At 36.9% G+C, this 27,317-nt stretch overlaps 1 protein-coding gene across 1 annotated transcript in view; it reads left to right on the forward strand.

Moving 5' to 3' along the window:
* GRM7 (glutamate metabotropic receptor 7) overlaps positions 1-27,317 on the forward strand; it is an 862,204-nt gene that overhangs the window by 41,434 nt on the left and 793,453 nt on the right. The gene's annotated exons all lie outside the window — the stretch shown is intronic.

Raw genomic sequence — 27,317 nt, forward strand, 5'->3', positions numbered from 1 at the left:
ATAGGCACAGTCTTTTTTGTTGACTCCATCCCCTAAAATTCCACAGCCACACTGCATGAGAAACATGAGACATCCATTAAGATCATGTTCCCAGTAGCTCTAGCTAGAACTAGATTTTGCAGAAATTAAAGATACATCTTATGGCCTGACTGCTAAAATGAGTGTCTTGGGAATCAGAGATGCATTGCTGCTCAGGTGAGTCAAGAATGCCCTTTGCTAATTGTTTCTCCTCCATTTCTTAGAGAATTTAAATTTCATGATCAGCACCATCTATTATATTTCAATACTATTCATCATCCATCTTGCGCATATTTGCAGGAAAGAAAGTTGTCCAAGTCATTAAATCCTCCATGACTCAAAATCTTACGACCTCAGGTGGCAACCCAGCAGGTAGCTTACAAGGTACTTTAAATCATCTCTGTTATGGACATACTAGAACATGACCTTCCACTTACCAAGCTGGCTCTTCATGAAATGAAAATGGAACTGAGAAGTTAAGGAAACTTTTGCCAAGGTCTGGTTCTTGTCGTCATCTAAGGAAGTCCTCATTTCTAGCTGCTAAGCCTGCCCTTTGCTTGGTGGTTACCCCAAAAATCAGTGATGATAAAACTGTCCAACTCTTTGGAGATATTTTTCTCTCTGCTTTCTATTCCTCATGTGTGCGATATAGGAAACCACTCATTCAGCCCATTATCTTGTGTCAGTCACAATTCAGGGATAAGTTAAGTCTTCCTCTGTGAGCTTCATCAGTAAAAACCTAGGGTATTATTTTCACTGTTTCTCAGAATGTAGCACAATGTTGGGCTACAATGAGTTCTCAAAAACATTAGTTAAATGCATGGGTGGATTGTCAGTGTCACATAGCTCACAAACAACTAAACTAATAGTGTGATTTTTACTGTATATAACAAGGACATGACTTTGGTCAGGGAAATGAATGCCTAGCATGTATGCCAACACTTTTCCCTCCCCTGTTCATTACAGTACTTGACAATCTATCATGATGTTCTTCCCTTTGGGTCTGGACATGACTTTAGGATCCTTGTACAACACCTCTACAATATAAACATTCCTTCACTATTTGATTTGAGTCGAGACACAAAAATACTATTTTCTATCCATGACATATACATTAAGCATAATAACTAATTTTTATGTAAAAATGTAGATTTGCAGAATCGAAAAAAAAATAAGGTTTAAGAAGTGACCTAATGATCATCTGAGTCTCTCTGTGACCTGATCCTCCATGATTATATCTGTATAGAGGAATGATGCTAGCTTCCCCAAGGGGAAGTTAGGCTGGAGAAAAGAGATAGATAGGGAAGTACAATGGATACTTATAGGCTGATACAGTCATCAAGAAGTAGTATGAGAAATAATTTGTGGTAAATGGAGTAAATGGACAGTAAGAAATGAATAGGGTTGGTATTGAGTAGATTCATCTCTAGTCCACTGGTTATTACCATGTACCAATTTAGCGATGAATGAGTGAAGGTGAGCAATGCTAGATACTATAACAAACACTCCTTAAACGCAAGAGTCTTTACTCAATAAATGTTTATTTCTCATGTCAGACACCAATGTGGATCGGGCGGTTCTTTTTTTTTTTCTTTTCTTTTGTTTTCTTTTGTTTTCCTTTCTTCTTTCTTTTTTCTTTTTTCTTGAGGTTTTTCTTTTGTTTACTTTTTTCTTTTCCTTTCTTCTCTTTCTCTTTTCCTTTTTCTTGAGGTTTTTGTTTATTTATTTTGAGAGAGAGAGAGAGAGGCAGAGGGAGAGAGTGATTCTGAAGCAGGCTTTGTGCTGTCAGCCCTGAGCCTAACACGGCGTTCAATCTCAGGCTTGATCTCATAAACTGAGATCATGACTTGAACCAAAATGAAGAGTCAGATGCTCAACTGACTGAGCCGCCCAGGTGCCCCCAGGTAGTTCTTTCTTAGCTGATTGCCTTCAGGAACCCATGCCCTCTCCATCTTGTGATGTTGTCTTAATTGCATGACCTCCTAACTTACAGCAGAGGGGAACATGGACAGTAATGTATAAGTTTTCTTGATCAGGCCTGGAAATGTTGGAGCCATATCATTTTAGCCAGAATGCAAAAACATGACCTCTACCCAGCTAGAAGGGATCTTAGAAAAGGTAATTTTTCTGTTGTGTCCAGGAAGAGAAAATAAAATGGATCTCACTGTCTCAGTCACAGCTGAAGACAAGTAATCTGTGGCAGAGGGCAATATTTGCAGATGGTGATGCATGAAGGTTGAAGAAGATTGATTTCTTAATCATTGAAGAGCACTATCCCATCTAACTGAGTTCTGAATGGTAATAAATTAAATCATCCACTGAAAACTACCAATTTAGTTTGCGTAATAGATAGCAGGAATTATAGTCTTAACATTTATTTAGTAAACCAACAAATATTTGCATCTACCAAGCACTGTACCGGCAACTGCAATATACTACTATCCCCCCACCCCCCGGACCCTGGGTGATATCTAGTACTTAGGATCTCAGCAGTTCACTTGATGCGGACACTAGCTGTCTCTAGCCCCCTTGTGAGGGTCTCTAACTATCCTTGACCAAAGACAAACAAAAGAAAGGTTTACTGCTCTGCTTATCAGAAAGTTTGTCTTAAAATCTAGCTTTTTTCTGGCCACATTGTAATAATTCTTCTTTCATATTTCTTGGCCTACTTAACACTGTAATCAAATTCTCCCTCTGTTTTATTTTTGCCAGAGTATATACAACCACATTTTCTTCAGCCTTCTTATATTATGTAATTTTGGAATATGTGATATCATTAGATATTCTGAAATATAAATAACAAAAATAATTATCCTTAAAAAAGATAAGTATTGGAAATTCCTTCTGGGATTTTTTGCCCTCATGTGACCAGTTTTAGAGCTCTTTTCCCCTTTCTTAATCACTATAATAATTTCTTATGTGTCCATAAGAATACTTTTGCAGACATAGGCAAATATATGTATATATGCTTCAAAGATTTTAAATTACATTTAAGAAAATAATTTTCACGGCCAATGAAAACTTCTTCCATTTTAGCCCTTGCCTGTTTCTACTCCTGATTTATTTTTAATTTTTGAAAATTGTCTTTAAGCTTGTTTAGGTTAGGACTAAACCTTCCAAGGTAAAAAAAAAAATGCTTTTATTAAAGGTAGATTAGATTAGACTTAGAACAATGGCTATGATGTGAGGGAGCATGCGACCATCGTATATAAGACCTTTATGAAATGGTCATGTCAGCCACATGCAAGTCCCACAAATGGAAGCAAAAAAAAAAAATCTGATAATTAAGGCAACTTTGTAGATTGATGACACTGGAATATTAAACGAGATCTCAATTTTAAACCAAATTTTCCCCATCCCTAGATATGATCCAAAGAACACTAGCTTAAGGTAATTTTACTTAGTTAGATAGCTGTCTGATTGTTTAGTACTTTCACCCCCCTGTTGTTAGACATTATGAATATCATTTAGGCTTCCATGAGATATTAGTTGATATGAAGTGGAAAGAAAAAAAGAAGAAAAAGGACTTTGGAGTAAAATAAATGTGAGAAATGCTGGATTTGATAAAATTAAACATGCTTTTTCACTGGAAAGCTTTTGACCTATGTAATGAATTATAATGTGTCCTGTGAATTCCTATGTTAAGTCGGGTTTGATGTAAAGTATTTATTTGTTTGTTTTTATTATAGTTCATATACATTGTTACATTAGTTTCAAGTGTACAACATGGTGATTTGACAAGCTTATATGCTATGCTAGGCTCACCACAAGTGTAGCCACCTGCCCTCTGTCTGTCCCCATACATGGCTCTTACAGTAACGTGGACTATACTCCTTTGCTGTGCCTTTTATTCCCGTGTCTTATTCTTTCCATAACTTGAAGCCTGTATCTCCCTCTCTCCTTTACCCATTTTGCCCACATGAAGCTACTCATTTAGCTTCTCAGTAGCTTCATTTAGCTACTCTTTGTCGATGGAACATTTTAAAGGACTCTTGTTTCTAGCAACTCTGGAAAATGCTGTTCTGGTCTCAGTTATGCTGTTGAAATCTTAGCATTTGGAAGCAGGCCCACAGGCAAGCTCATCCAGTTTCCAATACAGAAACCTACACTATATCCATGTAGACTCATTTGGCTGTGGATGAGTATTTTGATAACAAAATGCTCACTACCTTAAATCTGATAAATCTATAGTTAGAATGCTCTTCTGTTAGGAAGTTTTAACTTTAAAGTGGCTTTTGCTATTGCAAAATGCTAACTTTTAAATTTTTTTCTATTGGACCTGTATCTGATCTCTGGATTAAGACAAATCCTACTCAAGTCAAAAAATATATTTCTTTTCCATGCATGAAAACACAAATAAGCAAATACTTAAATTTATCTATAAATAGTGACCACAGATTTAGTTAAAAATACTTATAAAAATCATCTTGACTTGAAATTTATGTTGAAATATGTTGTCATTACATAAATAAAATCAGTAAATTTCCTCTTATATCTAATAAAATTGAGGCTAGGTTGTAATTGTACACAATTGCTAGAATGAAAAAAAAGTACATGGTGTTTTGAGCTATTATTTCAAACTGAATTATAGAATAGTACTCTGTTTTTTACTACGTGTTCAATGTTAGCATCTCAATCAAACAGGATAATTCTGGCAAAAATTCATCCAGTGAGTTCATCAATTTTCCTAAAGCCTGTCTTAATCATTTGATACTGAAATAAATTTATTTTTCCTTTATGGTGTTTTTTTCTTTTTAAAAAATTTTAACCATATATCTTTGCCAGATCCTCATTTAGCAATGGCTTTGTATGTTTATTCTAGCAAATCTCTGGTATGATTTACAAAGGCTTTATGCTATTCTATCTCAAAATTTAAGATTTCACTCTGAAATTGATTTGAATTTTATTTCTCTAATTTAGTATTATGTTTATTTTATGCATACATCAGTGAGTGACTGAAACAAGATTGGTAGGTTACCAACTTAGAAGATTAGAAAAGCTGGATTCTGTGGACAACTTAAGATCACGAAGATGTAGATAATGAACACATGGATGACAAGAAACCTCTACTAAGTGAAAATAGGCATAATAAATTCCTCAAATTTTATCTTCCCTGTTTTTATATTTCGCCAATCCTTTGTTCCGGAGGCCGTAATTGTCCAGTCAGTACTGAATTCCTGGCTACTTGTAGGCCTTTTCATCATCCTCTCCATTTCTAGTTCCAACTTTGATGAGCCTTTTGGTGTCATCCTTGATTGATGAAGTGGTGTTCCTAGTCAAGTGAGAATGCTGTTCTAGTTAGGATTTAGATTTTTTGTAGTTTTAGTAGTAAGGGTAAGGAGAGTTGTTCTCAACCAGTCACAGTCTTGTCCCCAACCCTCTTCTGATCAACAACCAGATTGAATGAGCCCCTAACACTGGCTAGCTATTTACTTCTCAATCTTTGTCTCATGGTTATACCATTCTTCTGCTTGGAAATGGTATGCCAGTATTCAAGATACTGCATACTTTAATCTCCCAAAACCTACTTCAAATCTTGCTCCCCAGTTTTTTCATAAACCGAATATCTGTTCACATGACTGCTTCTGGTTATCTGGAATACAAGTTCTTTTCCTTCTCTTATATTCCAGTACATACCTGTTTCCTCTGCTTAGAAAGTCCCTTCAAATTCTTTAGAGTCCTAAATCCTACTTGGCCTTTACTTTACTACACTTTCCACTTGATCTTAAGAAAGCAGTTCCTTCCAGAATCAATAAGTCAATCAGTCAGTAAACTATTAATAGGTTCATAGGTTGTTTCAATGAAGATCTCTTCCTCAGTCAAAATAAAGTTGTCAATTTTTATTAACAACAGCTATATTGCTCCCATAGAAATGTATTTGAACTCACTTATTTGACTTTCTGCTACTTAAAATGATAATATCATTTTTTTCATTGTGTTGGTTATTTTCACATGGTTTTATGTCCCAGTGATGGTATCTTCTCCTTGAAATCTGAAAGTATATGTTATCCAATTTGAATTCATTAGTATCCTGCCCTGTTTTATACTTAGTGTTTAGTAAATTTGACTTTGAAGGAAACTTCCCCCAATTCTACCCATCTCTGTTCACGACAAGTGTGGGCCCCTCTCTTTCTTTCCACAGCATTACTTGTTTTTAGCAGTTGAGCAGATGTGTTTGACAGAAATGTTAGAAAAAGTCTACATGTTCCAAGACCAAAGCCAATATGCACAGCCATATGAGCCTCTTATTCATCATCATGAATAGTCTTAAACATATACAATGGAGAATTGCACTTTTATGATTCTGTGATGAATCACATGTAAAATAGTCATTAATATTTTAAATACTCTTCAGAGAGTAGTTCTTTATAGTTGTATTTTTTATTCAGCGGAATATAACAGTCATTTCACAATGAACAGAAATGAAAACATTACAGTTGAGTTTTCTTGTTCTGTTTTATTCCATACTGTATCTTGGAAATATTGGGGAGATAACATATTCTTTAAAGTTACATTCTTGGGGCGCCTGGGTGGCTCGGTCGGTTAAGCATCCGACTTCGGATCAGGTCATGATCTCGTGGTCTGTGAGTTCAAGCCCCACGTCGGGCTCTGTGCTGACAGCTCAGAGCCTGGAGCCTGTTTCAGATTCTGTGTCTCCCTCTCTCTGACCCTCCCCCGTTCATGCTCTGTCTCTCTCTGTCTCAAAAATAAATAAACGTTAAAAAAAATTTTTTTAGGGGCGCCTGGGTGGCGCAGTCGGTTAAGCGTCCGACTTCAGCCAGGTCACGATCTCGCGGTCCGGGAGTTCGAGCCCCGCGTCGGGCTCTGGGCTGATGATGGCTCAGAGCCTGGAGCCTGTTTCCGATTCTGTGTCTCCCTCTCTCTCTGCCCCTCCCCCGTTCATGCTCTGTCTCTCTCTGTCCCAAAAATAAATAAATGTCGAAAAAAAAAAATTTAAAAAAAAAAAAAAAAAAAAATTTTTTTAAATAAAGTTACATTCTTATAGTCTATATATTGTATATACATATATATACATATTCTATTACATATATATTATATGTATTCTTATATTCTGTGCATATATGCACAATGTTTTAAAATCTCATGTATAAATATTAAATTTTACTGTCACTGCATGACAGATGTAAAGAAATGTGATTCATTAAAATATTCCTAATTTCATGATTTAAAAATAGGAAGTGCTTTCTTCAATGTTCATCACTTTGTACAGTCATAAAGTTTCCTACTTTAACAGAAGTCACTTGATTCTGTGCATGCCAATGAACTTGAATGTTAAATTTATAAGTTCATGCTAATGTGTTCTCGGCTAAATTTGGGAAATTTCTTTCTGTGTATCCATTGATATTTCATTATTCATCAAGGTAGTATAAATGCTTGGGCGAGCTTCACCTAGAGGCATCCAAATTCATGGAAATAGATATGGAAATTCTACAATAGAAATAAATATCACAACCAGTGGGCTTGATGCTTCTATTTCATTCTCTACCCAAACATATTAAGAGTAGATGTTTTTAAACCTAAGACTCAGTTCTATATATAGTTCAGCCCGCAGCAGAATTATTCTAAAGCATCCCATCTTTGAATCCAGCTCATCAGTTTAATCCTATATGTATAACAGCAAAGTCATTGGCTGGTTTTTCTTTCTTCCATTTGGCAGTGTAGTCAGCAAACAGGAACCCAGTTTGAGAGAGTCCTGGTTATGGACTCAGAGTAAATTTTTTAAGATGGCACTGCTGTTGTTTATGTTATGATCAATTAGATTTATTGATCCAATCATTTATTATTCATTCCTTCAGCACATTTCCTGGATACTTACCATGTGCCAAATAGTGAAGCTACATACAGTGTTGAGCAAAACAGACATAGCCCATGTAGTCATGGATCTTATATTTTAGAAAGCACAACTAGACTAAAGTTTTCCATAGAAAGAAGGGGTTCAGGAATTAAATAACAATACAAATATATGTGAAATAAGTAACAAACATGATGCTGTGAAAGCAAGTAAATGGACTAGTATTTTCAGGAGGTCCAAGAAAGACTTCCCTGTGTCAGCGCCATTTGAACTGAGATCATAGGGATGCATTAAGTAAACAATGTCAGTGATGAGAAGTATTGGAGAAGAGTGATATTGGAGATGAAACTTTATTAATTAATTTATTTATTCATCCAGAACGTATTATGTGTCAATACCATTCTCAGCCTTGAGATGTGAGGAGAAAAGAATAATTCCAAAAAAACCGAAAGTGGTGTTCGGGTGCAGGCAGGGAGTGTTGCAAGATGAGACCAATTCAAGGTAACCACTGTAACTAGCCCTTAGGATTTTTCCTAGCTCACACATGGTTGTCCCCTTTTGACTAGGGAGGAGGGGTTGCAGATACTCCTAGTGACTATTCATAAGAACCCCATCTATTCCAGTCACTAGTTGTATGACCTCAGGAAGGTTATTTAACCACTGTGCCTTTAAGCACCAAGCTTAAAGGATTTGGTAAGGATTTCATAAGCCTTTAGGACTATGTCCAGTATGTAAATATGAGCTACTATACAATATTTTTACCCATACTCTTCTAAGTTTGGAGCAGGTTAAAGAAAAGAAACATAATTAAATAATGGTGAATTTTGACATTAGATTTAGTCAAAGTAGTTGCAAGTGATAGATAAAACTTTCTATACAATTTCAAAATTCTGATAGGAAGACAAGGAAAATGTTGAAAGAGGCAAAAATAATGATGTGAACTGAATAAAATTTATGCATTATAAAATGACACCTACAAAAAGTGGAAATCAATGAAGTTTTGTTAATTGCTATTTTTTGGAAAGGGAAGATGGATGTTTGTAATAAACTTAAATGAAAGATTTTTAAAAATGGTTCCTTGGGAACAGAAAGGCACAAACAAATGCTCATAATTTTGTGGCTTGGGCCGAAGCATTTCTCAAATGTCCTTGAAAGTTCCCAAAGACAATCTTTCCACAGGAAAGTATTTCTCCTGTGAGTAAATAATGTTCTTGCCTAGAAATGAAATGCAGTAATATATTACATTGCTACAGAACTGATAGCAAGACTGGCAGCAGAAGTTTAGAAAAAGAATGTCACATTGCAGTCTAGAGTTTGAGGCTCTGTATCCAAACTTCCATATCTTCTGGAGGAATACCTTTCATATTAGATCAAAATAGGTCAGAAAAGAATTTTGACTACTCTTTACCTAACCATAGAGCAATTTCTTTGGAATTATTATTGTATCAGAATGTCCTGCCTTAAGTTTTGTATGGTTCAGCTGCACAATTGATAAACTAAGGTTTCTTTGTACCATAAAAAGCTCCTTTTAAGGGGTCCTATAGCAATGACATTTACAATTTTTGCTTGCTTTTAAAGGAAGCTTCATACTTTCCAAAGTGCTTTACATATTCATCTCTGTGAGGCAGATAGGACAAGTCCTGTCAACAGTATTTTAGAGAGGAGGAAATGGTGGCTGCAGAGGAAAACTGCTTGCTCAAGGTCATCCAGTGAGTTAAATGAGGATTTCTTCAAAGCGATTCTGAAAGTTCATCAGGGAAGGCAGAAGGGAATGCTTCAGCCTCCAGTCCATTTTTACACTGTATTTTTGTATAAATGAAAAATTTATGCAAAATGAAGTTCATTAGGTACCTAGAACCTTCCTCATGTTACTTAGTGTCTGGTGAGGGATTTAGACTGGACATATTCTATCCTGATGAAGATAACTTCAGTCATTCTGATGGCTGATCACATGGGCTTTAGACTTTGAATTCTGACTGCATTATGTGCCTGCTGAAGGAAGTTACCTAACTTCCTTCAGAGCCTGTTTTTCCTTCCATTAAGTGGCGATTTGAATGCTGTCGTATATGTTTATTAATTCATTCACTTCACAAAGCACCTGCTGCATGTCAAATACTCTGCTAAGAATAGTTAAACCTCCCTAGGAGGCCAGAAGGCATCTTTCAGTGGATATCAGAGGTCAGGAGAGGTTAAGACTTGAATCGACATTAGGAAATGATGAAAAGCTCAGATGGCAGAGAAAACAGAAAGGACTAAGGACACAGGTTAAAGAGATAAGCCTGGAGACATTTAGAGTGACAATGTTAGTGACTTTGGATGCACTACACTTCCAACCTCAGTTTCTACTCTTGAACATGGGAATAATGATCAAATATGTCTCACAGAGCTTATTTGGTAAGGATTAAATGCAGATTAAATAAACATGGAAATTAGCACAGGAAGAAAGTGAGAAACTCTTATAGATGAGGGTGTGTATAAATAAAATCAATCTCCATGACCTCTTTGCACATCCAGTGGTCACGGCACTCTTTAATTTTCTAGCTGAGTCTGGATATGGACTGTAATTTTATTCAGGCAGCATGTAAGGCAAACTTTTCATTTGGTTAGAAATTCTTGTCCCCCTCCTCTAATATAATTTACTTTTAATTTTGGTTCTTAAGGTATGTGGGATAGAGGGACTCTTAAAGAAATTATGTGTCAGATTTTTAATTCAAAATGTGGACAAACATTATTTCATTGTTTGTCCTTTTCCATCTGGTTATACTGCTCAGCTACTTTTTCTTCTGCACGCAGACAAAGGAGATTCTGAAGAAATTTAATACTTTTGATTTCTGGTATAAGATAATGGGGAGCCTCTCATTACTTGATTTTAACTAACCCTCAAGTTTAGGGGGATAATATAGAGAAAGGCAATTTTTAGAAGATTCCAGATTATTTACTTCCTATATTATATTTAGCCATTATAGGAAGTTAGGATTTGACTAAAACGTCCTTCCTTCCTGTCGTTGAACTTTACTTTGTTCACAGAGGGCTTGTGCCTCTTTGCCTTGAACTTTTCACCTGGTTAAGTTGCTAAAATCATAGGCGAAACTTAAATTCAGCTTCTTTAGTTTACTCAAATGACATTGTGCTTTTGCAGCAAATGCTTCCATGCCTTTTTAATAAAAGATTTAAAAAATACATGACACTGTTTACTCATGTTGTTTGGAATATATATATATATATATATATATATATATATATATATATAATTTTTTAAATAAATATATATGTGTATTTATTTATTTATTTATTTATTTATTTATTTATATTTAGGGTAGTTTTAGGTTCATAGTAAAATTGACTAGAAGGTATCTAGATTTCTCACATAACCCTCCAGCTCCCACACAGGCACAGCCTCCCCCATTGTCAGCATCCTGCTCTAGAGTGGCACATTAGTTCTAGTCAATAAACCTACACCAATACATCATTATCACCCAGAATCCATAGTTTACATTAGGGTTCACTGTTGGTATTGTGCATTCTATGGATTCAGACAAATTTATAATGGTATGTACCCAAGTTCTTACAGAGCACTTTCACCTTCTGATAACTATTAATATTTTTACTATCTCCATAGCTTTGCCTTTTCCATAATGTCATATAGTTGGAATCATACACCAGTTAGCCTTTTCAGATTGGCTTCTTTCGTTTAATATTATCATTTAAGTTCCTTGCATGTCTTTTCATAGCAGGCACTTTTTATAGTGGGGAGTAGAACACAGTGGGGAAGAGTCAGTTAGACAAAGCCATGTTCTATTCCTTAGCCCTAGCAATTTGTATATAATATACAGATGCTCAGTGCTATAGAGCATGATATATATGTAAGGCGTAGTTTTCTTGTTGGTTTTATTTTTAACATAGTCACACAATTATTTAGAGATTTCAGATTGAGAGGAGATTTGAGATTGCTTAACTATAATTAGTGTTAGAGCAATAATACACTTTATCAACCCCAAAGTTGAGTAAAATAAACATGGATGAGTTTTCTCACAAAGATAGAGGACAATGTCTTTGCCGGTCAAATCAAACTAGTTTACTGTAGCCTCTCGTGAGTTGGGTTTAATTGGTAGCTTACTTTTATTGACTCTAGGCCCCATGATTGCCAACACTTCGGGCTGGGCCTCCCTCTTCCTTTAGGTGTTCAGACCCGGTTGAGTTGTTTTCCACGTGCTGCTGATCCGTGAAAGCCCTGTTCCTAAGAAGTGACCTCCACATGGGCTTCTCATTTCATTTTGGCTGAGTGACCCAGACATGATCTCAGAGTCATACCTTCCTGAGGATATTATCAGCATGTTTCCATCCAGTAGATAAAGTCTGATCTAAAGGTGCTTCTTAATTGATGGCAGCTTTAGTAAAACCTAAAGAGGCAGATAATTTTTAAATTATGGCCTATAGCTTCGAGAGACTGACAGTCTCACGTGAGCCAATGTGAAAATCACTTCCAAAAGCATTCATCACCTTAGCTTAGAGGAGCCTGTTCCTTCAGTAAATGTAACAGCCCATGCTGCATCCTTACTTTGGCTTATCTGTGTGGTTCAGTTCTAGCCCCCAGCAAGAACAAAGGCTGCCGAGAGGCAGCTTGTTTGGTTTGGGAGCCGGCCCGATGTGAAAAGTTTGCAGGCAGAATCAGAAAGAGCAGCTGCAGGAGGAGAAATGGGGGTAGATGACAGCTAATGATTTAGAAAGCAATTTGCATGAGAGCCTTCTGCTTAACAGGAGGCAGCGTGAGCCCGGGTGATGGTTTACTACCCACTGCCAAGCTGGTTTCTACACCCTGAGTCCACATTCAGTCAATACCTGTGTCCTGAGGGAATGCCCAGCCATAACTTACCTGAGTTAGCACAACCTGCCATCTAGAATTTCAAAGAGCTTTTCATTTATTAGAACATATGGATCCATTTTATCCTGAGGCTCAGGATGCCTGGTCCCACACAAACTGATTTAACAACAAAAGTTTAAGTACAAATCCAAGGCTATGTAGATAATATTCTTTGACAACTTATTGTGTACCAGGAACACCACTGTGCAGTTTACATACTATATCTGATGTAAATTTGTTAAATGTTTATTTTTGAGAAAGAGAGAGAGAGACAGAGTTGGGGAGGGGCAGAGAGGGAGGGAGACAGAATCCAAAGCAGGCTCCAGGCTCTGAGCTGTCAGCACAGAGCCCGATGCGACGCTCGAACTCATGAACTGAGAGATCATGACCTGAGCGAAGGCTGGACGCTTAAGCAACTGAGCCACCCAGGCGTCCCCCATACTGTATCTTATTTAATAACAGACCTCTGAAGTGGGTCTTTAAGGTTCCTGCCAAGGGCTATATATACAAGGAACAAAGCCAGAAAAGACCAAAGTATTATTTATTAATAGTTGGCTAGCCCCTGTTACCTCATTTTGGAATTCTAAATTGGACCCATTACTTTCTTTTTTTCTTGTCCCCAAATGACAGATGACCATATCTCAGGACAAGCCTAAGCTAATATGCCTTATTTTCTAAATCATAGGCTGATATACTGGGGCAGACTGACACATTTAGCACTTTTCAGTGCAGTAACTCTACTCGCTGCTCAGTAGTTGTTCTGGCTACTGACCAACGACATTCACAATTCCTATTCCAGGAATAGGATGGAAGGAGAAGACATCAGATCTCCTATTTCTTCCCAAACCTATAAAGGCCAAAGCACGGCATATCTCTTTGTAACACATTTTATTCCCTGTTTTATAGATGTGCCAATGGAAGATTGGAAAAGCTGACTAACTTGTCCATGCCATACAGCCCATGCTTTTAACCTCTCTATTATGCTACATATCCTTCTCATCTCTCAATCTGCCTTTTATACTGATGTCCTGAGAAATGGACCACTCTTCAGGGTAGAAATCTTACTTCAACCAGAAGTAATACTGAATAGCACTTATATTTCCATTAGCTAATATAGTCAGCAAGTAACTAATGATGTGCTTCAATTGATTAGACAAGAATTCTCCCAACATAATATTCCATAGAAGAATTATATATTCCTTTAAGCTGAACATACTCTTCTAGAGTTTAGATTCTAAATCAAATAGCTTTCTGTTTTTCATAAAGGAAAATAAGTGAATACAAGATTCACTTATAATTTTATCTACTTTTTTTTTCCTAGTTACAAGCAATGACTATTGTTGGGTTGTTGGACATGGTAGATATAGAGAAAATCAGATAGATAGATATCAGATATCTGATATCTGATAGAAAATCAGATAGATATATAAGAAAATCACATTTTAGACACTCTAGCATACATATAGCTCAGAACTGCAAGAGACCAGAGGGAGACTAACATGCTAGAAAGTATATTACAAATCAATATTGAAATAGAGCTTAGCACATAATTTATCTGGAAAGAAGCTCAGAATGTGACTGCCAAGTTATTTAATATTCTGTTCGAAGACATTGGAAACACTGTTGAAATATGGTATTTTGACTACCATTGGAATGGTCAGGTTTCAAACAGCAGTGCATTAGTTGTGCTCAAACGGGTAAAGAATGTTGAATAATTAAGTGAAAAGGAAATAGGAGACCTGCATTCTAATCTTGCCTTGGCCACCGACAGGAATAATGTTGACTTTAAGTCCATCACACATTCATTTACTATCTTGGTTTTTTGTGTCAGTCAAATGAGGGAGGGTGTGACTATAGTTCTTCAGTAATCCTTGATGATCTTTATCTGTATGGTTCTAGAAGCATCTTGATTTAATACAGTTTGAGAATTTATTCGTAAACTCTAGCAAGAAGACAAATGTTCTTTCACTTCCAAAATGGCCTTGACACTGCATTAACATAGCAAATGAAATCTTTTGAGGGTTGTTCAACGAATCATTAATTTAGAATTCATCTCCACTGTTGGTTTTTATTGTCTGTTTAACTTTTACTAGATCTATAGCAGTTTTATTTTTTTTCCTCTGCACCTGGACTGGCAGACTGGATTATTGGAAAAGCACATCAACACTTATTTTAGATACTTTGTTATCAGAGCCAACTCTGTGATCTTTGCTCTATGAATTATTTATTTAATTTGATGTGTTTTTCCCTGGATTCATAGAATTTCCTTTTGTCCTGATGTTTCTTCCCATTTATGGGACTGTAAATACAGCTGACTAAACCTCTCGAATGGCTGAACACATATCAGGTCTTTTGTGCAAAGGATGCTAACTGTCTTCCTGTTCACAAGCCCTCTACATTTTCACTTACTTTTTTTCTGCTCACTCATGACAGTAGGTTCTTTGGAATAAAATAATGACACCTAATACGTATTTAAATTGGAGTCAGAAAATCTTTATCTTTTCCTAACTTTTAAAATTTTCTAGCTTCATGGTAGTATGTACCTCTCTTTCCCTCTCTGAATCTCAGTTAACCTTCTGTGTGGGGATAATTATGCCTACCACACAATGTGGTAAAAATAAAAGAAATTCTACCCATCTGCTAACATTTTGGGGGAAAATAATTGGCTTGATTTTCACCAGATTTGGAAGCACATGTTTACAATGGTCTGTTTGAAAATATTGGTTACATGGAGTATAGTAGGGCACTCTGAAGTCACCTCAAAGAGGTCTATCAACAACCCTGATAAAGCGGGAAGCATTTTGACTTCTCATTAGGAGAGAGGTGATCTCTGATATTAGTGGTTCTTAACTTTGGCTATTTGTTAAAAATCTCCTGGGAATCTTTAAAAATCTTAAAGAGCAGGCTATACTTTATACCAATTAAGTATGAATTTCTGGGGAGTTGGGCTGAAGCATTGGCATTTTTTTAAGGCTTAGAGAACATGATGGTTAATTTTATGTGTCAATTTGACTAGATCATGGGGTGGCAGACACTTGGCTAACCATTTCTGGATGGGTCTGTGAAAGATTTTCAGATGAGGCGCATTTGAATTGATAGATGGAGTAAGCAGATTGCTCTTCCCAATGTAGGTGGGCCTCACCCAATAGGCTGAGGGCCTGAATTGAATAAAAAGGCAGAAAAAGGGAGAATTTGCTCTTTCTGTCTGATAACTTGAGCTGGAACATTAATGTTCTGCCCCCATATGGTGACTTACACCATGGGCCCTCCAGTTCTCAGACTTTCCTGTGTCTCCAGCTTACATTTAATATGCATATGTATTTAATGTTTAATGTAAATTTAATGTTAATTACATATGTGTGTGTGTGTGGGGGGGTGTATTTTATTGATTCTATTTCTCTAGAGAACCCTGACTAATACTCAGGGTGATTCTAATACAAAGTGAAGATTAAGAACTACTATATATCTTTTTTTTAAATTTTTTTAAAATTTTTTTTAACATTTTATTTATTTTTGAGACAGAGAGAGACAGAGCATGAACGGGGGAGGGGCAGAGAGAGGGGGAGACACAGAATGGAAGCAGGCTCCAGGCTCTGAGCCATCAGCCCAGAGCCCGAGGCAGGGCTCGAACTCACGGACCGCGAGATCCTGACCTGAGCTGAAGTCGGATGCTCAACCGCCTGAGCCACCCAGGCGCCCCTTTTTTAATTTTTTTAAATGCTTATTCATTTTTGAGAGACAAAGCCCAAGTTGGGGGGGGTGGAGAGAGAGGGAGACACAGAATCTGAAGCAGGTTCCAGGCTCTGAGCTGTTAGCCCCGAGTCCAATGTGGGGCTCCAGCTCACCAGCTGTGAGATCATGACCTGAGCCGAAGTTGGATACTTAACCAACTGAGCCACCCAGGCGCCCCTTATATATCTTTTTTTTAAATGTTTATTTATTTAATTTTGAGAGAGATAGTGAGCAGGGGAGGGGCAGAGAGAGAGGGAGACAGAATCCCAAGCAGGCTCCGCACTGTCAACACAGAGCCCAGTGTGGGGCTCAGACTCACGAACTCTGAGATCATGACCTGAGTGGAAACCAAAAGTGGATTGAGCCACCCAGGCACCCAAGAACTACTATATGCCTTAAAATACTGTGGCAAAAGTATCACAAAAGTGGATGCTCTGTCAGGGTAGTTCTGCTTCTTTCATGGGCACTTATATGAGGATGATGAGCAATGTGAATTTTCTTTTTTAATGGTGGCCAATCAGATATATAAAAATACTTTGGGAGGCTATGAGACCCTAATTAAAGGAACTTAAAGTATGTTTGCATTAAAACCACATTTCTAGGGATTCTAGGGATTCTGGGCCTGTGATTTAGAAGCTTCCATACCCGAGTTGTTGGGAGAAATGTAGGAAAGATCCCAAACTGCAATTTTCAGCAAAGTCTTGCTACCCTTTTGGGGTCATGTATCAGAATTCATTGGCCTTTGGGTCCTGTTTCATAATACAAGGAGGGACACACAGTTATATAGGAAATTGACACCTAAGACTTCTTTTCAGCTAGAATTGGAAAGGACAGGGTAATTTACTGAAGCAGGAAAGGAGATGTAAGTGGGGAAGACAGTGGAAAGAAAGAGAAAAGCAGAAGTAATCTATCTATCTATTTATTTATTTTAATTTTTTTTTTCAACGTTTATTTATTTTTGGGACAGAGAGAGACAGAGCATGAACGGGGGAGGGGCAGAGAGAGAGGGAGACACAGAATGGGAAACAGGCTCCAGGCTCTGAGCCATCAGCCCAGAGCCTGACGCGGGGCTCGAACTCCCGGACCGCGAGATCGTGACCTGGCTGAAGTCGGACGCTTAACCGACTGCACCACCCAGGCGCCCCAGAAGTAATCTATTTAGAGAAGACTTGCTCTTGGGACAAACCATGGACATAAAATCATATAAATTTCCTACCTCAGGATGCATGGCATGCATTACTATATATAATAATTTAATGATCTGAATTCCACATACTTTAAGTTCCATTAAAGGCATTCCCTTCTTATGGAATTTTGTTCCATGAGATTCCAGGCACTCAGAACAGTCCCTCAATATGTATTTGTTGAATGAATGAATGCGTGAATCAATCAGGCAATAGGACATCAATCTCAGTACCCTTCTCAAATCAGTTACCTGCTTTATATAGTATCATCTGAGAAGATGATACTATAATATTATTAGTTTCAAACGGAAATGTGATTTGATTTTAGAAGTTGAGATTATTGCTTCTGTCACCTCATCCACTGTAGGAATTTACTGTATACAACCAATACTGGTCATGTAGCCTCAGGTTGGGCACTTCTAGTGATTTCAATGCTCTACTTGGTGAGCTAAATCATCATATATATGCACAGCTATAATTTCTATAAAAACTTCCTTATATTTTCCTCCCTGAAGCATCCTACCCATTTGTCTTGTCTTGATATGATGCACCTACAGAGAAAACAATTTCAGTTTGAATACCATGTTGGCACTTCAGACATTTGTAGTCTATTGTCACACCACTGAAGACTTCTTTGCTTCAGGACAAACACCAGTATTTTTTTTTTCTTTTCTTTTCTAATAATCCTGTGAAAGTATGTCTGGACCGTCTATCATCTGGTTTGCTCAAGTTTTCACTTCCTTTTGTTTTCAAAAATATCTTGGAGGCACCTGGGTGGCTCAGTCAGTTAAGCGTCTGACTTTGGCTCAGGTCATGATCTCACGGTTTGTGAGTTTGAGCCCCGCATTGGGCTCTGTGCTGACAGCTCAGGGGCTAGAGCCTGTTTCACATTCTGTGTCTCCCCACTCTCTCTGCCCCTCCCATGCTCATGCTCTGTCCCTCTCTGTCAAATATAAATAAATGTTAAAAAAAACTTAAAGAAAAATCTCTTCAAGAAAGGTAGTGCTCAGAACTGCATCTAGTACTCTTGATGTGGTGAGACCAAACATACACACACATATGCACACAAATAGAAAATTATATTTCTATTAAATATAATTCTATTATGTTATATATAATATAATTGTATTATATTATTAAATATAATTCTATTAAATATAATTCTTATATCACAAAACATACATGTTTATTTCAAAAATAAAAATACAGAGTAGCCTAAAATATGCAACATCTTATATAATGGAATATAGAGATAGAGTAGTATTAAAAAGAACACCAGAATCATTTAAAATAATCTATTGCCCAAAGAAAAACCCTTGCAAATCCTTTCAGATCTTTTCATTTATTTGCTTTCTGTCACCTTATATTGGGTGCCCATTTGTGTGAATATCACACAAACACACATATGTACCTATACACAGTTTTACCTAAATAAAGATGTAGTGTTTTAAACGTGTGTTTTAAAATTTAATGTAAGTATTGGACATTATTACATGGCTATAAATTTAGTTCTGTATCAAACTGTGCAAATTCTTGGCTGATGGGTTAAATTCAGCCTACAAACATTTCATTTGCCCTCTGGACCTGCACAACATTTGAAAAGCCTGGAGAATTCACAGCTTCTCTTGAAAATTGAAAAATCTGGTGATGCTGGATGTACAACTTAATGTGAATGTGATGAAATCTGAATGGCTTGCTTTTCACTGGGCAGGTGTTCTCCAATGGGCATAGCTATCAGCATTGTGTGTTTCATACAAGCAGTCTGTAAGAACACCCCCTCCTAAGGTTGAGTTTGTGTTCTGTGAACATCATCACTGTAATAGCTGTAGAACTACCTGCAATGGATAGACAACATCTTGGTAGACTTTAATGTTGGTTCTATGTTTCTCCCATTGTGAATAGTGTTGCAGAACACATCTTTGTACAGTGTGTTTACCCAGTTGCTTGATAATATTATGATGAACCCCTAGACCAGAAGCAGAATTATTTGGCCAAAATAGACTTAGTAGTTTTAGAACTTATCCTCGTCCTTTAAATATCATCAGGTCCACAAAACACCCTGCATTAATTTTTTTTTAATTACAGTATAATTAAAATCCAGGGTTATATTAGTTGCAAATGTACATTATAGTGATTCAACAATTTAATACATTACTCAGCGCTCATTATGATAAGTGTACTTTAAAGAAAATTAAAAATATGTATTTATTTTTGAGAGAGAGTGAGACAGATCGTGAGTGGAGGAGGGGCAGAGGGAGAGGGAGACACAGAATCCGAAACAGGCTCCAGGCTCTGAGCCATCAGCACAGAACCCTATGTGGGGCCCGAACCCACAAACTCCAAGATCATGACCTGAGCTAAAGTCGGATGCCCAACCAACTGAGCCACCCAGGTGCCCCAGGTAAGTGTACTCTTAATCCCCTTCATTTATTTTATCCATCTGTCCCACCCACTTGCCCTCTAATAACTACCAGTTCTCTATATTTAAGAGTCAGACGGCCTGCATTTTTCATTTGCACTGTTAGACAAAAACTTGACCACTGTATATGTAAAAACAAATTTAAAAAGTGGAATTGTTCAAAAATATGTAGTAAGTAAATTAGTATTTTATTGTAGAGAAATTGTAAAGTGTGAAAAAATATAAAGGAAAAAAATAAATATACCTATACTTGTAGTACTTCGAGATAATTACTATTACCTTTTTCATTTTTGCTTTTTCCACATATATGCATATATGTTTATATGCACATATGTTTACATAGTCATATTTTATGCACATATAATTTAATAATGTTAAGTCTGTGGTCATACCACCCTGAACACTCCTGATCTCATCTAATAATGTTAAGTTACACTGTTTATTTAATTTTTATTTCTGTTACATTTTTACCAAATACTATATTATGACTATTTCTCATAGAATCTAATATTCCTCATTTAGGTAATTTGCAAATTGCTTAATATTTCAACATATGGGATCACTTATTTAAATAATCCCCTGTTGTTGGACATTTAAATTATTTTCACATTTTTCCTTTTATACCTAATGTTGCAGTTAATGCCATTGTACCCAGATTTCTGTGACTTCTTTTATTTATACCATCAGAATAAATTTCTACATATGTAATTACTAAGCAAAAAATCCAACATGTACTCATACAATTTTTTAAAAATTTAAATCAGACGTTTACATTCACAATTACATGAATTATGTTTATTTGTTGTGCCCCTTTGTTTTACCCTCTTGATAGATGATAAATAGATAAATGGATAGATAGATATTTTAATTTAACACACCCCTCACTGATCTTGTTGCCCCACACCTGTGCCACATCTAACCACATTTGCAGAGTTTGGGCATTAACTAAACATTTTCCCAAAAATCAGTTCAGATTTCTTCCAGGATTGTTGCTCAGTAGTACCCCTCTCCTCAGGTACTAAAAAATGCAATTTGAATGATTTGGTAAAGTTTGTTAACATGGATGTGAGTCATCCCCACAATGTTTCTGTCAGAGCTTCCTATTTGGGGCTAGATCCACAGAAATCTTACAGCATTATTTGCACAGTGAAGTTGCATTGATATTTCATGTACAGCTCACGCATATGAGGAAGCAATATCTTTGAAAGTATTTAAATATGAAAATAATTATGTAAATGATAAATACTATTTATTAGTAAGGATAATTAGTAGTTGTCAAGCAGATCCTCTTCTGCCAGAGTGCCACATACCTTTCAAAATGAATGCTTGTGATGAATAATATTTGGAGAAGGGAAAAAAGAGTTTTCTCAACTTTTTCATCACAGCCCAGGTATTGCCAGGCAAACAACTTGATAGAATCAATAGAAGCATAGTTAAGCAGGTGATAATCTCCTCTTGGCCTCCAATATATCACTAAATGGCTTTTTCATGGATAGCAGTCATTGAAAGGTTGTAATTGTAGCCTTCTGCTGTATTTGCCATTAGAAAATTTCCTTTTAAATGGAGCATGCTGTGTTAATAAGTAGTGGTTTTGCGAGCTCTTGTTTGTCATTCACAATTATTGGGTTCCCCCATATTTGAATTGGCACATGAAATGCCAGTTATAGTATTTGTAAGTGATTTTTCTATCTGCTTTTCTGGTTAGAAGCCCTGTTTAGATGCTTAGGTAATGTCTTGCTCCACTTGTTCTCTGCTAGCAAATGAGAGAGCTGCACAGGATACCCACAGCCTTCTCGAAAACTGAGAAAACATTGGAAGGAGATGGTGATATCTGTAGCACTGTCAATCCTCTCTATTCAGCGTAATATTGTTATAGTACAGGCTGAGTTGTCAACAAAAATCAGAGTCAAAATAGTCCAGGTAGGGAGGTATGGGAAAGGGGTCATTTTAATTACATAAGTGTAGTACATCTGGTTGGCAAGAGGGCCCATATTCATCTTGAGTAATGCAGAGAGCTTCTATTCTCTTTCCTTGCCCTCATTACTAATCTGTTTAGGTCTCCATTCCTTCCTGACCACCTCCCCCATCTTATTGGCTGCTCTTTTCTGTACTTGCTTTGAAATATCTGCTGGAGACAGCACTGAGAGCACAGGGCCTGATCTCTGCAAAATGAATCAGTTTTTTATGAGCTGCACAAAATAAAAAGAGAATAAGGAAATTAGTGAAAGGGTATATGAGCTAATATTGAATAATTATACCACAGTATCCTGCTTGTAAAGATGATACAGCAGACTTCCGGCCATGTTATCACCCAGCAGGTGTGGTGTGCTTCTCTTCTCTTCCCTTCCCTTCTCTTCTCTTCTCTTCTCTTCTCTTCTCTTCTCTTCTCTTCTCTTCTCTCCTCTCGTCTCGTCTCGTCTCGTCTCGTCTCGTCTTGTCTTCCCTTCCCTTCCCTTCCCTTCCCTTCCCTTCCCTTCCCTTCCCTTCTCTCTTCTCTTCCCTTCTCTCTTCTCTCCTCTCCTCTCCTCTCCTCTCCTCTCCTCTCCTCTCCTCTCCTCTCTTCTCCCGTTTTTTCTTCTCTTCTCTTCTCTTCTCTTCTCTTCTCAACTTCTTTCTTGGCTGGAACAAAAAACCGTCTCTACACCTGGCTCTGTTTACATAGCAAGACTTGTTAAAATGAGCATCTATAAGAGGATTTTAAAAATCTGATTAGCATCATAAGAAGCCATAGGAAAGGTAAAAGGTGCTGATCACACACATTGCTTAGGTACTGCTGGAGTGGTTTCAGGGTTGATGGAGAGTATATGAGTCCTAGATCTTTCTAGCATCAGATGGAAACAACTGTCTCCCTCAGAGATAACCCACTGTTACCTCTTCTGTAAGATAGGCCCCTGTAAATGTGGTATCTGTAGTGATCATCTAATTTTCTCTAACCCACATGTGGCTATGGAATAAAATAAAGCTAATGTGCAGCCAAACAAGTGGTATTGAAGTGATAGGAGCTCTGCAGTGGGACAGAGCTACATTAAAACCCCGAAACTACCATGCATTTTAGTTTTGTAAATTGAACAAATTCCTTAAATTCTCTGAACTGCAGTTGCCTTATCTGTAAAACGGACATGGAGTCCACCTTTGCTGGGTTAATGTACACATTAGAAACAATATATGTAAAAGGCACAGTACTGACATAAAATAGACTCTAAAAGTGGTGACTATAACTCAAGAAAAGTACTCCAACCAACTTAGGCAGTTCTAAAGCAAAATAATATGCAATAAAAACTTACTCCGAAGAACTTAGAAGTAGGCAAGGGTTAACTGATTGTGTGATTGGATCCCATGGCTAGGTCTCAGTACATGAATTCACATCCAAGAACATTCTCGCTGTGGAGTGTAGGGAACACATTTCCAATTCATGTCATCATAAGAACTAAACCTTTGTAATTCTTTGGTTTCTAAGTGTTTGATTTTTCAAACTTAATAATGCATTAGAGTACTCCTGAGTTTAGCTCTTACTAAATTATCAATGCTATAATTTTATACCTAAGATGCATGGTTCACTGAATGCAGGTAGAGAAAAATAAACATTTTAGACATGCTGATTCTGACTTCCTGAGTCTAAGGGGTGGAGTCCAGCAAAGCTGATGGTTGGTTATTTCTGCATGCATAAGTGTTAGATCAAGATGCTAATTTCCAGCTGCGTACCCTTTCAGATGGTCCCCTTTGTTTCAGTATAAGGATATTTCTTTCTCTGTATTTTTGAGAGTACATTAGTTCAGCTGTCCCAAGTGAAAACTATGAAGTCATTAAAGGGCACTTAGTGGCTCCCAGCTGGTTATTTCCCTCACACTCAGGAGCAGCCTTCAATGCTAACTCCCATCAGTGACTGGGATGCCCTGTATTTTGCCACTATCATTACCTTCACTACCACCATCATTATAATCACTCCTATTAATTCAGCACTTATAATGAGCCAGGCTTCGTATCCATTGACATTGCTCACTGCTTTATATATTTTAGCTCAGTTTGCTAGCTCTTGTCTTTCTCAAAAGGTTATCAAATCCTTTATTCATTATGTAAAAATGATATTAACGACTTAAATCAGAAAGGGCAAAACAGTATCATCTCAAGTACCCATTTTGAGTGATTCATAGTGGCTGCCAGAAGCACTGAGTTAAGAAAAATTTCAAGACTGTGTAATGGGTGAAGGATACCATGATTGATTAGTAATGTCTGTCTTAGGTGAACAAAGAAAGAATAGACATAGGATATATGACACACAGTGCTGAAAGCCTCACTAATTTCCTTGCTCTCTGTAACCTTTTTGGAGATAGAGATAATGTTTCTTTTGTCCATCATGTTGCTCCACAGCTCATTTCCAGACCATTCATTTATTCCATCAGTCCTCTGCTTATTCCTGCTGAGTCTTCCCTGACTCAGAAACTCCATACATGATACCTCAGCCTGGATGCTCTGCTGAGCCCCCATCTTCCAAAGTGGCATCTACATGGAGGCCTTCTGTCTATCCTAAGAAATTCCCCCAGGTTATTATGTGTTGTGATATCCTTCTCTTTTCTGCCATAGTACGGATATGAATTTGTGATTATTTATTGGAATGTTTACTTGTTGTATTTATTGTTTCCCTCCCTGAACTCTAAACCCAATGAGCTCAAGAACTAAATCTCTTTTTGACCAGCCACCTTGTACCCAGCATACACATCTGGGAAAGAGTAGACATTTAATAGATACTTGTTGAAACAATGAATGCACTAAATTTTGGAGATTCAAACTTAATAAAACAGGGATCCTAGCTTCATAGAACTCATATTCTAGTAAAGGAGAAATATTATTAAGTAAATAATTTTTATACACTGTGATAAAAGAAATACACTCGGCTAGATGCAGGGACAGGTGTTGAGGAAGCATCCCAGAGGTGATATTAAGGTTGGGTTTTGAAGAACAAGGAGTAAAAATGGACCACAATAAATCTGGTAAGAAAAACTGAACACTTCAACTTGTTTTATCTGTTTGAATACTATGTTCCATGATTAAAGTTTTTTTTTAATGCCAGCTACATTAGCATGTACCTATTGCATGACCCTAAAGTCATTTTAAAATAAATATAATGAATATTTTACCTTGAAAGGACACACAATTAGGCTTCTCCCACAAGGATATTCTTAGTGTTAAGCCCTTATCCTGCTTTTTACTTGATATATCCACTAATTGTTCTGATCCAGTGGCCTTGATGGAAGCTTGTGGTCCATTTGCTAAAGGGTCAGTGGGGATTATGTGACCACAGTCTTCTGAAATGACTCAAGCATCTTCTACAGTTAGAGGGCATGTGGTTACAGTGGAATAATTTAGAGGAATGAAACTGCATTTGGCTTTTTAGGTTTACATATATGACTTGGATAATAAAAGAAAAATCATGACCAGTACACCAAGGGATGTTTACAACAAAAGATGGTTTTAGGTATTCTACTAACTTTATTACAGCTTCAATGATAAATTATTAGGTGTATTGATTGTAGCAGGAGGTAACATTTACCTTTGCAGCTGCAGCCCTTCTAGAAATAAGATGGAGTTTTTTGCCTTGTTGATTGATTGATTGATTGATTGATTTATAAGGTAGAGATGAAGGAAGGGAGAGTTAAATTGAGAAAGCATGGAGCATAACATTTATTTAAAAATCACATTTAACGTAACATGAAATTTAACAAAATGCAGGAAGTAAGGCTGAAAGGCAACACTCACTTAAAAAAAAGAAAAAAAGCTTTTATAATTACATTACAGCACTTGAGAGAGCTGTAGAGAGCATAGGCCTCTAAAATTTCCCCAAAACATGCTCATTCACCTTGACTAAATCAGGTGCAGAAAAGAGTTTCCTTGTTGAGTTGGTAAATCAGGATCATATCCAGGCTCTAATTGGATCCTAACACTGCTGCAGCTCTGTATGAATCCATATGTCATGTACAGATAGAAGCAGAAATAGTGTTTAAATCAAATGGATGCTGCTTACTTTAAGATGAAAGCTATCCAATGAATTTTAAATTAAATTGGAAGAATTTATGCAAAGTCAGTGCCATATTCAGCGTCTATTTTATTTGGAGTATAGGAGGCCACTGATGTAAAATGCATCTTGAAACTTGCTTCAGAACAAACTAAAATAGGAGCAAGGGGAAACAAAGTGGATGTAAGCCTTGGATTACAAGATCAAACCACAGTGTTAGTCCTGTTCCTGAGATAATAAAGATTAGTGCTGTGCCCCATACCTATTTTGTAATCAAATAGGCTACATTTTACCAAATGTGTAATTTTATTTAAAAAAAAACAGTAAACAAAAATGTTAATTATTCTCAAAGTCAGGTACAAAACTGTGCCAAAATGATACTATTATTCAGAGAAAATTAAGCAAAGGGAGTGCCTGGGTGGCTCAGTTGGTTAATCTTCAAACTCTTGATTTTGGCTCAGGTTGTGATCTCACAATTCATGAGTGCAAGGCCCATGTCAGGCTCTGCACTCACAGAGCAGAGCCTGCTTGGTATTCTTTCTTTCCCTTTCTCTCTGCCCCTCTTCTGTTTACGCTCAGTCTCTCTCTCTCTCTCTCTCTCTCTCTCTCTCTCTCTCTCTCTCTCTCATAAAAAATAAATAAACATTAAGAAAAGAAAAGATTAAGCCAGAATAGTAATTATTTTATTTATTGGTTAATCTAAATGGCAGGAAATATAAACTTACAGACTTCTTTTTGTCAACTGAGAGATTATATAGAGAGAAATCAATCAGATCAAGGTGCAGGTTAAATAAGCATAAGTTTGGGGATAAATGAGTAAAATAAGGAGTTTTTAGAGCTAAGCCAGTGCCAGTGAGCAGCTGGCAAACTCACTGTGAGCATGGGGAGAACCATTCTTCCTGACTGCCAGTAGACATGATGGTCCATTCTACAAAAAAGAGGTAGGATTGCCCACTGATTATGTCCTAGCCTATTTATTCATTCACTAGGATGCAAGACCTTTAAAAACTTACAACATGGTACATAGGACATAATCGGTCCTCAGTAAATACCTGTTGAGTGAATGAATGAACTGTAAGAAAGTCTGTTTTCTAAAAGATACTCAGTGACATTTGTTCATTCATTTCTTTTCATTTATCATTCAACAAGTTTTTGGTTTTTTTGTTTTGTTTTGTTTTTTAATGTCCCTTTTTTGTGAGGATCATGTTGTGAAAATATATAATAGTAATCAACAATAGCAACTGTCCCCTGCTCTCCTGGAATTTAATGATATTGGGAGA

The sequence above is a fragment of the Prionailurus viverrinus genome, chromosome A2 (assembly GCF_022837055.1).
Source record: "Prionailurus viverrinus isolate Anna chromosome A2, UM_Priviv_1.0, whole genome shotgun sequence".
Lineage (NCBI taxonomy): Eukaryota > Metazoa > Chordata > Mammalia > Carnivora > Felidae > Prionailurus > Prionailurus viverrinus.